Below are 14,578 nucleotides of genomic sequence, written 5' to 3'. Positions count from 1 at the left end.
CGGGCAAACTCAATTTTTTCTAAAATTAAACAACTTCTGACATATCTTCATCAAGTGAAGATCAAATTTTCTTTCTCTTTTTTTTTGATATAGACACGTCTTGGATACATCGTTTATAAAGAGTCATAATCCTTTAGATCGAAACAAAACACAATGTACCTTTAAAAAAACATTTCATTGAGGTATAATTGATGTATAAAAAGCTGTGCATATTAATGTGTACAACCTAATAAGTTGGAGGTAAGTATTCATCACTACAAGCTATGCCATAAACATATCCACTCCCTCCAAAACATTCCTTCCACTCTCTTTTATTATTATTTTGTGCCTTTTAAAATATACAACACTGTATTGTTAACTACAAGCACTGTGCTGTACAGTAGATCTCTAGGACTTACTCATCTTGCAAAACTGAAACTTTGTTCACTTTGATTAATATGTCTCCATTTCCCACTTCCCCAGGTCCTAGAAATCCCCATTCCACTCTCTGCTTCTGTGACTTTTACTGTTTTAGATTTTTCATGTAAGTGGTATCATGTAATATTTGTCCTTCTGTGTCTGACTTATTTCACTTAGTATAATATCCTCCAGGTTCATCCATGACATTTCAAATGGTAGGATTTCCTTCTTGTTAAAGGCTGAATAATATTCCATTGTATGTATAGTATACCACATTTTCTTAAATATGATGACAAAATTAGAGATTAAAAAGTAGTATTTTGGTAGGTACTTGGACAGAGTGTTTATTTTTAGATAACTCTTTATTTCCGAATTATAAAGGAAATCATGTGAGCTCCCTAGGAACAATTTTTAAATTAGTTATAGGAGGTGAATTCTATATGCCTTCAAGAAAAATAAGAATTTCCATTTATGAAGCAAATATTTTGAGAGGGGATATTTCAAAATATTCATGACGTGAGCATACCAATTCCCTTTTCAGTGACCCAGATTTTACTTGACGTGGCAATGGAATAAATGTAGGGGCTTTGGAAGCCCTACCCCACCCATACTTTGGTATCTTCCTATTACCTGAAGAGAAAATTCATGTTTTAGCTTATTTAATTTGTTCGTCTTTATATGTTGAAGCGGTGGCAAATTATCAATTGCATATGTGCTATACATGTAAAAACATATATTCATAAAATAAAATTGAGAAGCACAATTTTCATTTGTACATCTTTGAAAATGTCCACAAATGCTTTTGTGCAATTCATGAATATACATGATCAAGCAATGTACAGTAATAGTGGAACAAGAGTGCCATTAATTCAAGGTAATTACAAAGGAAAGCACTTAACAATTACTCAAAAATCATGTTATTACATGTTTGATAGAAATACTCTGTTATATATATATTTTTTACAGATAGAAAAAGATTGTTCCATAAGATGGAGCAATTTCTGAAAAATTATTAAGAATTTTCTTTTTCTGAAGAGTCTGTTTTCCTGGAAATGCAATAAATTCAGTTAGTTTTGTAGACATAGAACTAACACCCATGTCTAAGTGCAGTGAAAAGAATAACATCTTAATTAGAAAGTGTCTAAAGATCAGTTACTCTCATATGTCTATCAGGAAATATTATTGTGGGCCTGGCATGTTCCAGGCACATTACCCATACATGGAATATATTAGGGATTCATGGGCTCTACATTTAGGTGCTCAGACTCTAGTGAGCAAAAAAAGAGTACTTTTAGTAGCGTCCTAATTGTAGTATAATAAACACACTGGAGCTACAACACTTAACAAGAGGATGGTGAAACTAGTAATTAACTATTTTATAAACTGTCTGGAAAAAAAAATAAAGAAGTGAAAGGGATGACAAATTTTTTAAAAGATTAAAGCTATTGATAGTAAACGTGATTGTTATAATGAGTAAGTGCTTTAAAGGGATATGAAATTGTGGTCAGGCAGTGAGATGTAAGTGGTTTTTGATATGACAGTAAAAGTGAGTGACTAAAGTGAAGTGAAGGCACATATGCATTAAAATGAGAGAAAAAACTATATCCCAAAGATATCATATGCAAATTAACAGTATGCAAATTAACAAAATGTGGGATAAATGCAGAAATTGGGCAAACAGTAAAAATAAATAAAACCTGAGACAGATGCCAAGGTTTACAATAAAATTATTCAAACAATACTTTTGAGAGTGAACAATTTTGCAAATAGTTATTTGAAGATAACTGATATGAACACAGTCATTCCTAGACAAATTAAGGCTTATGTTCACTGCATAATGCACAAAGAGATGAAATATTTGGAAATATCTGGGATGATGAGTGTAGGGGGTTAGTACAAACTAAGAGCATGAACCTCAAAGGAGAAAGGTTATTGGTAAGAGGAAAAAAAATATATGATCTGGGTCTGTCTTCTGTGAGAATGAAGGACATCATTGCTACCTAAGTAGTTTACTTGGGTTAGAATTAGCCCTTTCAGTGCTTTAGGAGGAACCCGGATTTTACCCAAGGATGGGAGGTATAGGAGCTGTTCAGTGAAGGGAACGATGACAGAGTGGAGTTTACTTATGATGGAAGAGAAGCCAGGTTTCTCTCTAGGGAGAATGACCAGGATAGAAGAACTTTCCTAAATGAACAAATTCCCCAGAACACAGAATTTTCAGAGCTAAAACTGGGAGTGTCCTGGTTAACCAGGTTGGTCATCCTAAATCAAGGCTGAAGGTATAGGAAATATTCAGTAAGGAGACTGATGATAGAAAAAAGTTTGCATGATGGACAATAGAAGGTTGAGGAAAGGAGAGGAGAGTTTCTAAGGGAAAAGAGATAAGCAGAGGCCAGGTCTTAAAGTGACTTTATGTCATGCTAACTAGTTAAAATGGAGGCACTCCTATTTTTTAGAAGAAAAAAAAAAATTCCAAAATCTTCTTTTGCAAAACAAGTCTCTAATGGCTTAGGAAACCTTGCTTTTAATAAATTATTAAATTTGATGTAGGGAAACCCATACAGATTTTAATAACCAAGGAATGAAATAAAATAATAAAATATGCAACCTTTATATCACTGTGTAGGATATGGTTCATATACAGCTAGACTGAGAAGATGATCTTTATCTCTTACGATCCCAGATGACTATCTTTGAGTCTTGGCCAAGATAAGGGCAGTGGAATTTAGGAAGTGCATTTATGATGCCCAAAGCTCTCTTGATGATCCATACCACACCTGCTGGGAAATTCTGCCTTGAACTCTCCAGAAGCAAGATTCCTCACATAGATATCTGGTTAAATCCGGAGATAAGTGAGTCCATGTGTGTATAGGACCTGCAGAGCTTCTAAATAATACATAAATATCCCGGGGATATCGGAGTACAAGATATTCTCGGACTTCTGCTTGCCCGCACTCTGATTCTTTACCTTCACTGTGTCTTTTGCCTTTAAGTAAAAGCCTTATATGCGTATGCTCTGTGGCATCTTGTGAGTACACTGAAATATTTGATGTGGTCAAATCTCTACATTCATTCTATGAAAAAATAATTGTATTTTCAAGATATATTTTTAAATTGATATGTAACTTCTATACATTTTCTGTTGTGTTTCATTCATAAAGCATCTGTTTCCCAGACAGTAAGGAGGGAAAATAGAGGGGAGAAATGATAGAATTAGGATTTATTTGTGCTATGTCACAATTTATTTCCTAAATAGGACAACTGAACTACATGAAAATTATGTAAAGGGATAGTTGACAAATTTTCCTAAAAAATTTCTTTAATCTCTACTCTCCCTAAAATTACCTTGAATTAATTATCATATTCTGAGAATATCATAAATCATCAATGGTAATAACATGGAATGATCTCAGGATATATAGTATGCTGAGGACAGAGTTAATAGATGGAGTATTTTATAAGCAAGGCTTCTGTGTATTATTTAATGAGAAAATATAGATATTTTGGTGAGAAATGAAAATATTTTATGTATCAATAGTATTATATAAAGGAATTTCATTATTAGTAAAATTTCATTCATTATATATTAATAATTCATTGGGCCTTTAATTTTGAACCTTTGACAAATAAAGTTTAAATAATTAAGTTTTATATTAGTATTATGGGATTACATGAGTTTTGCATTTGGAAAAATTATTATTTTAAACGGAAAAACATCGTTATAAGAGCATTGTGACACCGTTCAAGTGTATTAAGGTGTAGACATGCATGATGAACCTTCCATTTTGAAAATATTCCTGTGGCTAAAGTCAGAAGAATGGCTAGATGGGGATAGACCTGAAGTCAGGGACAGCAAATTGGAGGCTAACGAAGTCGGAAATCAGGGGAGACTTAATATGGCCTAAAGCAGAAGAGTTTAAGGAATCAAGAAAAATGATTTTGAGGAGGAAATCTAAAAATAAGAGAGAGAGAAAGAATACTTGGGAAACATAAGTAAACTTCATCCTCTTTATAATTCTGTGAAAGATCGAACTGATAATTAATTAAAGTCTAGAGCAGAGTTTGGCAAACTAAAGTCTGAAAGGTGACCCCCTGCTCCTGTGAGTAAAGTTTTATTGGAAAGCAACCACACCCACTGGTTCTTGTGTTGTCTGTGGCTGCTTTCAAGCTATAAGGGCAGAAATGAGTAGTTGGGACAAAGACCACAGGGCCTGTAACACATAAAATACTTACTATGTGGCCCTTTACAGAAAAAAGTTTACTAAGGGTAAAGTATCTGAATTTCTGGAAATATTTTAGTGAAGTTTCACAATTTTTCTGATTTATATGTTGGACTCTTCCAATTCCTATACATGTAAATCTAATCCGAATTAAGGGATTTCTTTTTTAAACTGAATAAACCAAGAATATTTCTGATCTTATACAGCACTTTGAGTACCTTTTCTCACAACACTGACATTAATAAATTTTAAAAAGTAATAAAAAATCAGACATTTTTTCAAACTCCACGCAGCATTCCCAGTTAAGTCTAAACCTTACCTCTTTTACATATGATTAGCTGAAAGTTTAAATGGATATAACTTTGAAGAAAATTTACCAAAGAACACATCAAATAATAGTTTTAGTAGTTAGCAATGATTTATAACTATGACACTAATTGAGCTTTATAAAGTGCTTCAGACATTTATAAAGTTTCAGGAAATGCATTAAACTGCATAAATACTAAAAGACTCTGGGCTCAATGGAATAAGAATCGAACTTCCCAATTAATTGTCTGCCAGGCACTTTTATCCCCCAATCAAGTGGAAGGGTAAAACTAAATCATATCAAAGAATGTAAAAGAAAAGGGAAAGTAATTTTGACATTGTTATTTATAAACCCAAATGGATAATCCACAGTCTTAATTCTTGCCCACTGTGATTCTATTTATTCTAAGTTACAGACTCTTATTTCCCACTCTGGCTTATCGATTAGGTTGTCAAATTAATAAAAACTTAGATGTGTTTGATTACAGAAATTTTAGCTAACACCATTTGGTAAATCATTTTTACTGGAAAATAGAACAACTATCTAATTGCTGCATATAACAGAGATATACAGTTTAAAGAGAAAGAAGACAAAACCTTGTATTTATGCTCTCTAATCTGAGAGAGAGAACACTGTCAGTATGACCAACACCCTAGGTGCCCTGTGTGGATTCAACCACTTCCTTCTCCACTGGTAAACACTCTTCTGATTTTTGTGTGAAATATTTCTTCAGAGTTCTTTTCTACCAACTTGATTTAGCAGTTACTGACAGAGGAATATTATAGGCTCCAACTATGATAGTAGAGTTATTTTTCTTTTTAGTTCTGTCAGTCTCTGCTTCCTCTATTTTGTCACTTTCTTGTTAGATGCAAATTTAAAATTGGTATGGCTTCTTGGAGAATTGATTTATGTTTAATTATGTAATGACCCTCTTTATCACTGGTAATTTTCCTATCTGAAGTCTGCTTTGCCTGAAATTAGTATACTTTAGCTTTCTTCTGATTAATGACATGTCTTTCTCAATCCTTTTACGTTTACCCTATTTTAGTTTTTATAGTTAAAATTGGTTTTGTGTAGACTTCATATAATTAGAGGTCTTACCTTTAAATCTAATCTGACATTCTATGTCTTTTAACTGGTTTGTTTAGATCATTCACATGTAAAGTAATCATTGACATATTTGAATTAAAATGTACCATCTTTGTAACTGTCTTCTATTGTGCGTTTATTCTTTGATTTTATCCCTATACCCCCGCCATTTTTTTTTCCCCTCTCTGGTTTTAATTAAACATTTTACGATTTCATTTTTCTTCCCTCTTGGCACATTATTAGTATACTTTTTTACAGACTGTGTTGTAATTGCTCTAGAGTTACAAGATACATTTCTAAATAATCTCAGTTCCTTTTAAATAATAATATATCACTGTGTGTAGCACAGGTACCAAATAATATTCTCATTTCCTTTCTGCTGTTCCTGGTGACATTACTGTCAATCATTTTATTTTTATGTGCTCTATAATCACCCAATACATTGTTACTATTACTCCTTAAAATAAACATTTATCTTTTAGATCAGTTAAGACCATCAGCTTTATTCTTTCTCTGACACTCTTCTTTATGCAAATCCAGATTTCTGACCTCTATTACTTTCTTTCTGATGGAAGAACTTCTTTTAGCATTCCTTGCAGAACATGTCTGCTGGCAATGAATTACCCCAGCTCCTGCCCCCCCCAAAAAAACAACAACAAAATCTTTATTTCCGTTCACTTTTTAAGGGTAATTTCACTGCATATGGATTTCTAGGTTTGCAGGGGGTTTTCTTTCAAAATTTTAGACTTTATTCCAATGGCTTCTTGCATGTATGGTTTATTCTTCAGTTTGAGAGGTTTCTACTCTTTCTATCTTTAAATTCACTGATTCTTTTATAGAATGTGCCAAGTCTGTGTCAAGAATGCCAAAGGTGTTTTTTTTTTTAATTTGTTTCTTGTCTTTTATTTCTAACTTTTAATTTTCTTTCTTTCTTATAGTTTCCATCTCTCTGATGATCTGATGACATTACCCATCTGGTCTTGCATGTTGCTAGTTTTTCCATTAGAACTCTTAACATAATAATCAGTTATTTTAAATTTCTTTTAATTACAACATTTGTCATATTTGAGTCTAGTTCTAATAACTGCTTTGTCTCTTGTGAATGTTTTTTTTTCCTCTGCTCTTTGGCTTGTAGTTTTCGGTGGAAGTTGGACATGTTGCATTCGATCATTGAAACTAAGATAAATCGACCTTTACTGGAAGATATCTATTAATCTGGCTGGGAGTGGGACTGTATGCAATGTTTGTTATAGTTGTAGGCGCCAGAGGATTCAGTTTCCTCCAGTGTCCTGGTTTTTTTCTCCCCACTTGGCTTTGGAGCTTCCTTTTATCTTTCATAAATCCCAATAATTTTACTAGATTATGTCTCAATATTGGTCAATCTATTCAAATTATCCAGGAATCTAGTGTGGCACTCAACATGCAGTTTCAAGTTTTCTTTTATGTTTAGAAAGTTTCCTTTTAATAATTTTGCATATCCATCTGTTCTGTTGTTTTTTTGTTTTGTTTTGGGTTTTTTGTTGTTGTTTTTTTTTGGAGACACCTGCCTCACTCATGTTCAATTTTCCATCTTACCAGTCCAGTTTATTTTTCTTATTGTGTATTTTTACAAATGTCCTTCCATCTACATTCGTTTTTATTAAGGCATTCTCCATGGTTTTAATTAGCTGTTATTTTTCTTCTAGTTTTGTCTTTATTTTTGGGATATTTTCTGTTATTTCTAATTCTTGTCTACTTTCTTTCAGCATTTCATTCAAGTGTCCCCTTTATTTTATATCTTAATTTCTGAGTTCCCCTAATTCTTATTTCTTCAATTTGCATCTGTCTGGCTCCAGTAGAAAACAGAAGCAAACCAGTTCTTTTTAATAAACAATTTAATATAAATGTGTTAACTAGGTATTCAAGAACTAAAATTTTATGAAAAGAGAGCGCTGCATTAAAATAGAGGAGGAAGTAGTTACCACCTGAGATCTCAGAGAACAAAAAGGAGAGATTGGAATTGTTAAAGATTTGAAGGTAGAAAGGGTCCCTGCAAAGTTGAAGCTCAGATCTCTGAGGAGGCTGACTGCTTGGCTGGTGTCAGTTTCTGAGTTCATATGAGAGACCCCCATGGGACTGAGGCACAGACCTCTGAGAAAGAAGTATCAATAGCCTGATGCTAAAATCTCTGAGGGGGTGCAATAAACCTAGTTTTGTGACGGTTGAAAAATCTGCAAACTAGGATCAACAGCTGCTACTTCAATAAACTTTAGTTGTCACGGTTAAGCCATTACCAGAGTCGTACTGACAGAGACTGGAATTAAAAACAGAAAAGGGAGATAAGTACATATCTCTTCTCTCTCCTTCAGCCTCCCAGAACTCTGGAAGCGCAGTAGCTTCTATTAGCCAAGCATGACAAGGAGGCAAATGACACTGGAAACAGGTAGTTTGCAGACTCCCTGCTCTAGCATCATAAAGCAAAGTATAAGAAGGTGGATGTGGAGCTAAGAGGCCATAGTTCAATAACTGACACTGTCCTTTCATTGTTCTATCATTTTCCTAAATTCATTTCATTTCCTATTGAACGGCCGAACTAAAATATTCACCTGTCGTGTGTGCTTGTCTTTCTGGCATGTTTCATTTTCTAAAGTAGTGTTATTTACCTTATGCAGAAAATGAGCACTCCCTCTTCTGTTCTTATCAGGGAGTCTTCAAATATCTGATCTTTTAATTTACAATATTTACCTTCTCAGCTCTACTCCCCAGTTTATATCTGAATGTTCTATTTCCTTGCCTCTAACATCTTTGTCCTGACCAACTTAAATTCTGTTCTCAGTGGTTTCTCACCCGTGTGAACCTTGTCCTGGAAAGGGTGCTCTCAGTTTGTCAAATGACCCAGGCCACATCTCACTGGGGTCCCTCTCAGTAACCCTCAAACTGTGAATCTCAGTTTAAACTGTGAAGTCTTCTCCAGGTTTTATTGGCTGTTCTCAGATTTAGGAGCCAAGCTTTCCAAGCAGAGTAAATACCTCTCAACATGAGGGCAGTTATGTATTAGTGATTTGATTCCTGGGTTCTTTGGCTGTCAGGGACTTCCTTTAATCTCTCTGCTTTCTGTTTATTGACCTGAGTGATAATTACATGCTCTTTTCACTTTGGGTTAATTAATCAAGTTGTAGAAATATGTGTGTATGTGTTATACTTCCATCAAAAACATAAAACATGATTGTCAAACTTTGAGCCCGGGCAACTGGTAGAACAGTGATCATTTGTTGAAAGAGGAAAGGAGGGGAAATTAGGGGGAAAATATAGAGTAGATATTTTTATTTGAGTGATAATAAGTTTACAGATTTTAAATATTCAGTATACAGTTTGAAATATGAGACAGAACTAAAGAAGAGAGATATGTATTTAGGGCATGTTAGCATTGAGGAGATATTGAAATCAGAGGGTGGGTGACAAGGAAGAGATTTTAGAAGTAAAATATGTAAACAATATAGTGACCATTCTTTCAAATGATTCCAATTTTTAGCTAAAAAAATTCTGCCTTCCATGTTCTGACCCATGCATTCCAGGAAATGAAATTATGATGCACAAAACTAATGTACTTTTTCTTGCTTAGTATTAATCAGTCATATGCATACACAAATATACACTATATATATATATATATGCATGTATACACCTACACATACATATGTCTTTATGTATTGGATTGGCCAAAAAGTACCTTCAGTTTTTAAGTAAAAATAGAAGACACATTTTTCATTTTCACCAAGAACTTTACTGAAGAACGTATTCATCCTTTTGTTCCACTACCTTCTGCCATTTTTTGGGCAACTTCATAATTCCAACTTCCCAAAACTTTTTATCTTTTTGAGCAAAGAACTGTTCCAGGAGCCTTTTACAGTTTTCCAGGCAATTGAAATTTTTTCCATTAAGAGAATTTTATAAAGACCGAAATAAATGGAAATCCAAAGGTGCAATGTCTGGTGAATATGGCGATGAATCAGAACTTCCCACACACGCGGTAACGGTTTTTGCCTGGTCATCAAAGAAACATGTGGTCGTGCGTTATCCTGATGGAAGGTTATGCGTTTTCTGTTGACTAATTCTGGACGCTTTTCATCGAGTGCTGCTTTCAGTTGGTCTAATTGGGAGCAGTTCTTGTTGGAATTAGTCGTTTGGTTTTCTGGAAGGAGTTCATTATAGAGGACTCCTTTCCAATCTCACCATATACACAACATCACCTTCTTTGGATGAAGACCGGCCTTTGGTGTGGTTGGTGGTGGTTTATTTCGTTTGCCCCACAATCTCTTCCATTCCACATTATTGTGCAGTATCCACTTTTCATTGCCTGTCACAATTTGTTTTAAAAACAGAACGTTTTCATTACATTTAAGTAGAGAATTGCATGTGGAAATACGGTCAAGAAGGTTTTTTTTGCTTAACTTATGTGGAACCTAAACATCAAAGCTATTCACATAACCAAGCTGGTACAAATGATTTTCACCGCTTGATTAGGATATTTTGAGTATGTCGGCTATCTCCCTCATGGTATAATGTTGATTGTTCTCAACTAATGTCTCGATTTGATTGCTATCAACTTCAACTGGTCTACCCGACAGTGGAGCATCGTCCAGCAAAAAATCTCCAGCACAAAACTTCACAAACCACTTTTGACACATTTGATCAGTCACAGCACCTTTTCCACTGCACAAATCTTTTTTTGCGTTTTTTAATCTTTCTTGAAATAATAAAGCATAATATGCCGAAAATGTCGTTTTTTTCTTCCATCTTCAATATTAAAATGGCTACACAAAATTCACCGTTTTTGATAAGTTTTTTTTAATGCATGCTGATATGACAGCTGTCACATAAAATCTAACAAAATTGCTTTGAAATAAGTTAAAGACAACTAAGTGCTACTAGAGCCATCTTACGGAAAAAAACAAAGGAACATTTTGGCCCACCCAATATATATGCATATTATCTATTAAACCTTGAACAACTTCAGAACTGCTAAGATGAATTCACATAGTCCATCGCCTCACCCAAATGGGAAGACTCTTTGTGTCAGTTGTTGATATAGCTTCCTGATGGGTAATTTTTTTTTAATTAAAATTTTTTTTTTAAACTGAACATAAAGCCAGTGAACAGCCACCAGACTCTTTTTTGATTACAATGGCCACTTCCCCCTCCAGGAATACTAAATTTTTCATATTCCAAATCAGAAAAAAAAGTTCCAGAAGATAAGTCACATTTTTCATGGATACATGTTTAACAACTGAAGAGGAAAAAAAGTTAACAGATGGGAAATTGTACGTTTTGTCTAGGAACAGGAATTATTGAATCATAAAACTAGCTACCACTATTAATCCCTTGAAAAATGTTCTCTTGTTTCAATTTTCAAAATGCCAGTCCTCTATTTCTATGTTACATTCTAGAAACAGAACAACATCTGATTTGTAACCAATGCTACAGTTTCACCGAACAGTGAATTTTATTAATAATATCTGTATGCACACACCTGCCAAAAATAGAAAAACATCTTCAAAAATGTTAACAAGAATACAATCATAACACAATTGTGTTATTACTTTTTGAAATGATAAAACATATTTTTAAGACCTGACTTCTGAAAATATTGACCATATAAGACAAAGTAGTACATAAATATCCCCTATTGTTACATAATTATATAAATACAGTTTGAATCTTCTGCAATTGGAAAAAAAGCTCAGATTTGTGTGATAAAATTACAGTGACTTAAAAAGTGGTTTGAAAAAGGTTACTAATAAGATGAAATCAAATGATTAAAAATTTTTTAAAATATAACTGCCTCACTGGAAATGTTCCATAACATTTATAAGCCCTTTGCTTCTTTTTTCCTGATTATTAACATTCTGCACCAAAGAAGAGATAATATCTTTATCCATGTTACTAACATGGTGTTTAAGAATAGACCAACCTCCTGTGGTCCACAGCTGCTTTTAATTCACAAGCAATTGGAATAAGTCAAGCATTGCTAGTGAGTCTTTGCTGTTACTTGCTATGTTATTTCAACTAGGAAGCCATTATGCAAACTAAGAACATCTGAAGATAGGTACCCCACTTAAAAAGTGTTCAGCAGGAGTTCCATTTTGTTGTCATTTTTGGAAAATTGTGTCGTTAAGTTGCATATGTTGTACTGTCGGTAGCCATGATTGCCTGGGATTAGTCAACATGCACACAAACTCCATGACTTGACAAACTTAATTTTTCTTAAGAATCGAATGTGAAGTAAACTTTCAGATATTACTAATGTAGTAAACTAAGTTTGTTTTTGAATCATCCAATTAATTATATATTATGAAGTTTAGATCATGTTAACATGTAACATATAACAATTGTTATATAAATTCCAGGTAATACGTTACCTATGGCAAATATTTTACTGTGTGTAGAGTGTAATTCTAGGGGGAAAAAAGAGAAAACCTAGTCTTACTAAATTATACTAGAATCACTAAATTAGTCCTGACCCATTAGATTTTAAGATGGGTCTGCAAGAATTTGGAGTGAAAATAATTTTTCAGAAGCACTCATCTCACTGGCGCTATGTTGTATTTTGCTGTATAACCCCATAGTGCTCCTAGAATCTTCCTTAATACAGGATTTACCTTTAGAGTCATTTTGGCACACCAAACAGAAGTATCCATTTTTTATTCTGTTTTACAGTTTACATGAAGCAAATGTGTGAGTTATGACGTAAAACATGTGTGATACATTTCACATGTAGTCACATCCTATTTTCTGATCATTTCCATTATCTATAATGACAATAACTGACAGTTTTAAAAAAGATCTTGATGCCTGGCATAATATTAATAGCTTTTTAATTTATATCCTATTTAACTTTCACAGTAGCTTTGTGAAGTAAGTAATATTATTATCTTCATTCTACTACTGAGGAAACTGAGGCTCAGAGAGGTGTCTTAATCAGCTTCAGGTTACACAGCTAGTGAAGCTGCTCTTCCAAGACCGAACAATCTTCCTGAAAAGCCAAAATAATTTGTACATCTTGCTCTTAAATTGCTTAGCAAGTTCTATATACCATAAACAATAAAACCATGTACTTACTGAGCGACTGGTTGTTAGAGAAAGAACACACTTATCCAAAAACTATCTGTTTAACCATTTAACTTACGAATAAAGACAGGAAGGCAAATATGTTACATGGTGATCACAATTCACATTTTATCTTCTAAAAAGTATCATAAAATGGATTACATCTCTCCAGGGACAAAATTTTATAATTTTTATCACATTCTGGAAAATCCATCATTGGTAGTACAGCCACACAGTCCAGATGGATCTATCTTACTTCTAGCTGCCTTGCAGTCCACAGAGTGCTCCTCATAATAGGAGATGGTAATTCTAGTTCAACCCATCACACACACATTCTGTCCAGGAGAAATAAGGTTGGACCAAGAAAAGTATGCACCTCCTATACAAGGGCATTTCTCACAAATGGTGTGTGAAACTTCCGCTCATAACTCCTACAACTTATGCACTTGACTACAAGTAGTTGCAAGAAAAGCTGAGAAATGGTAGTCTTTATTTGGGGCAGCCATGTGTTTAGCTAAAATTCTTGTGTTCTATCAGTAAAGAAGAAGGATACAATGGATATTAAAGTCAACGAATAGGCTTTTACAAAGGCATACTTCAGCTAACGGAGTGTTTTCCATTCAAAAAATGTGATTTCCAATTTCATTTGATATATTCATAATTCAATTTGCCACAGGGTAGCCAAGGAAATGATGTATAGAAAAGTTCTGAAAATCAGTTTCTGTACCATTACAAGTAACTGTAAAGTTTATGATATAAAGATTAAATTGAATAAAAATATAAATTTGAGGGCTTCCCTGGTGGCGCAGTGGTTGAGAGTCCGCCTGCCGATGCAGGGGACACGGGTTCGTGCCCCGGTCCGGGGGGATCCCACATGCCGCAGAGCGGCTGGGCCCGTGAGCCATGGCCACTGAGCCTGTGCATCCAGAGCCTGTGCTCCACAACGGGAGAGGCCGCAACAGTGAGAGGCCCACGTACCACAAAAATAAAATAAAATAAAATAAATTTGCTATTTGAATATTTAATACATTTGCTCTTTTTATTGGCTGTCTATGCAGCGTGCCATGAGTGTTTGCTTTAATATCAGATTTTGCCTAAACCATATCTCCAATGTTGCTGCCCCCACCTGCATCAGAGAAAGAGGATGTTTCAAATAATCTATGGCACTGTCATCACCTTAGATACCAAAACGAAAGCCATTTGTAGTTAAAATAGTTCCTTTTGTATTATAAGAAAGAAAATAAAAAATGGGTCAATATTTCTTAACATTTAGTGTAAAAGGCCTACTGTTATGACAAAGAAAACATAGGCTTGTCTTGGAGAGCTGTGTTTTGTTTGCTTCTTACGTGATCTAGAAAGAACGCAGGCATGGCTCTCTCTGGAGGGAAGACTGAACTAAAGTTGAAAGTCCCAAGTGCACCTTCACTGGACTGTAGCCCATCTTCCCCTGACGAAGTCTGCCAGTTGAAACAGAGGC

The sequence above is a fragment of the Leucopleurus acutus genome, assembly GCF_964270905.1.
Source record: "Leucopleurus acutus genome assembly, chromosome: 15".
Taxonomy (NCBI): domain Eukaryota; kingdom Metazoa; phylum Chordata; class Mammalia; order Artiodactyla; family Delphinidae; genus Leucopleurus; species Leucopleurus acutus.
This window is presented reverse-complemented; position numbering follows the sequence as displayed.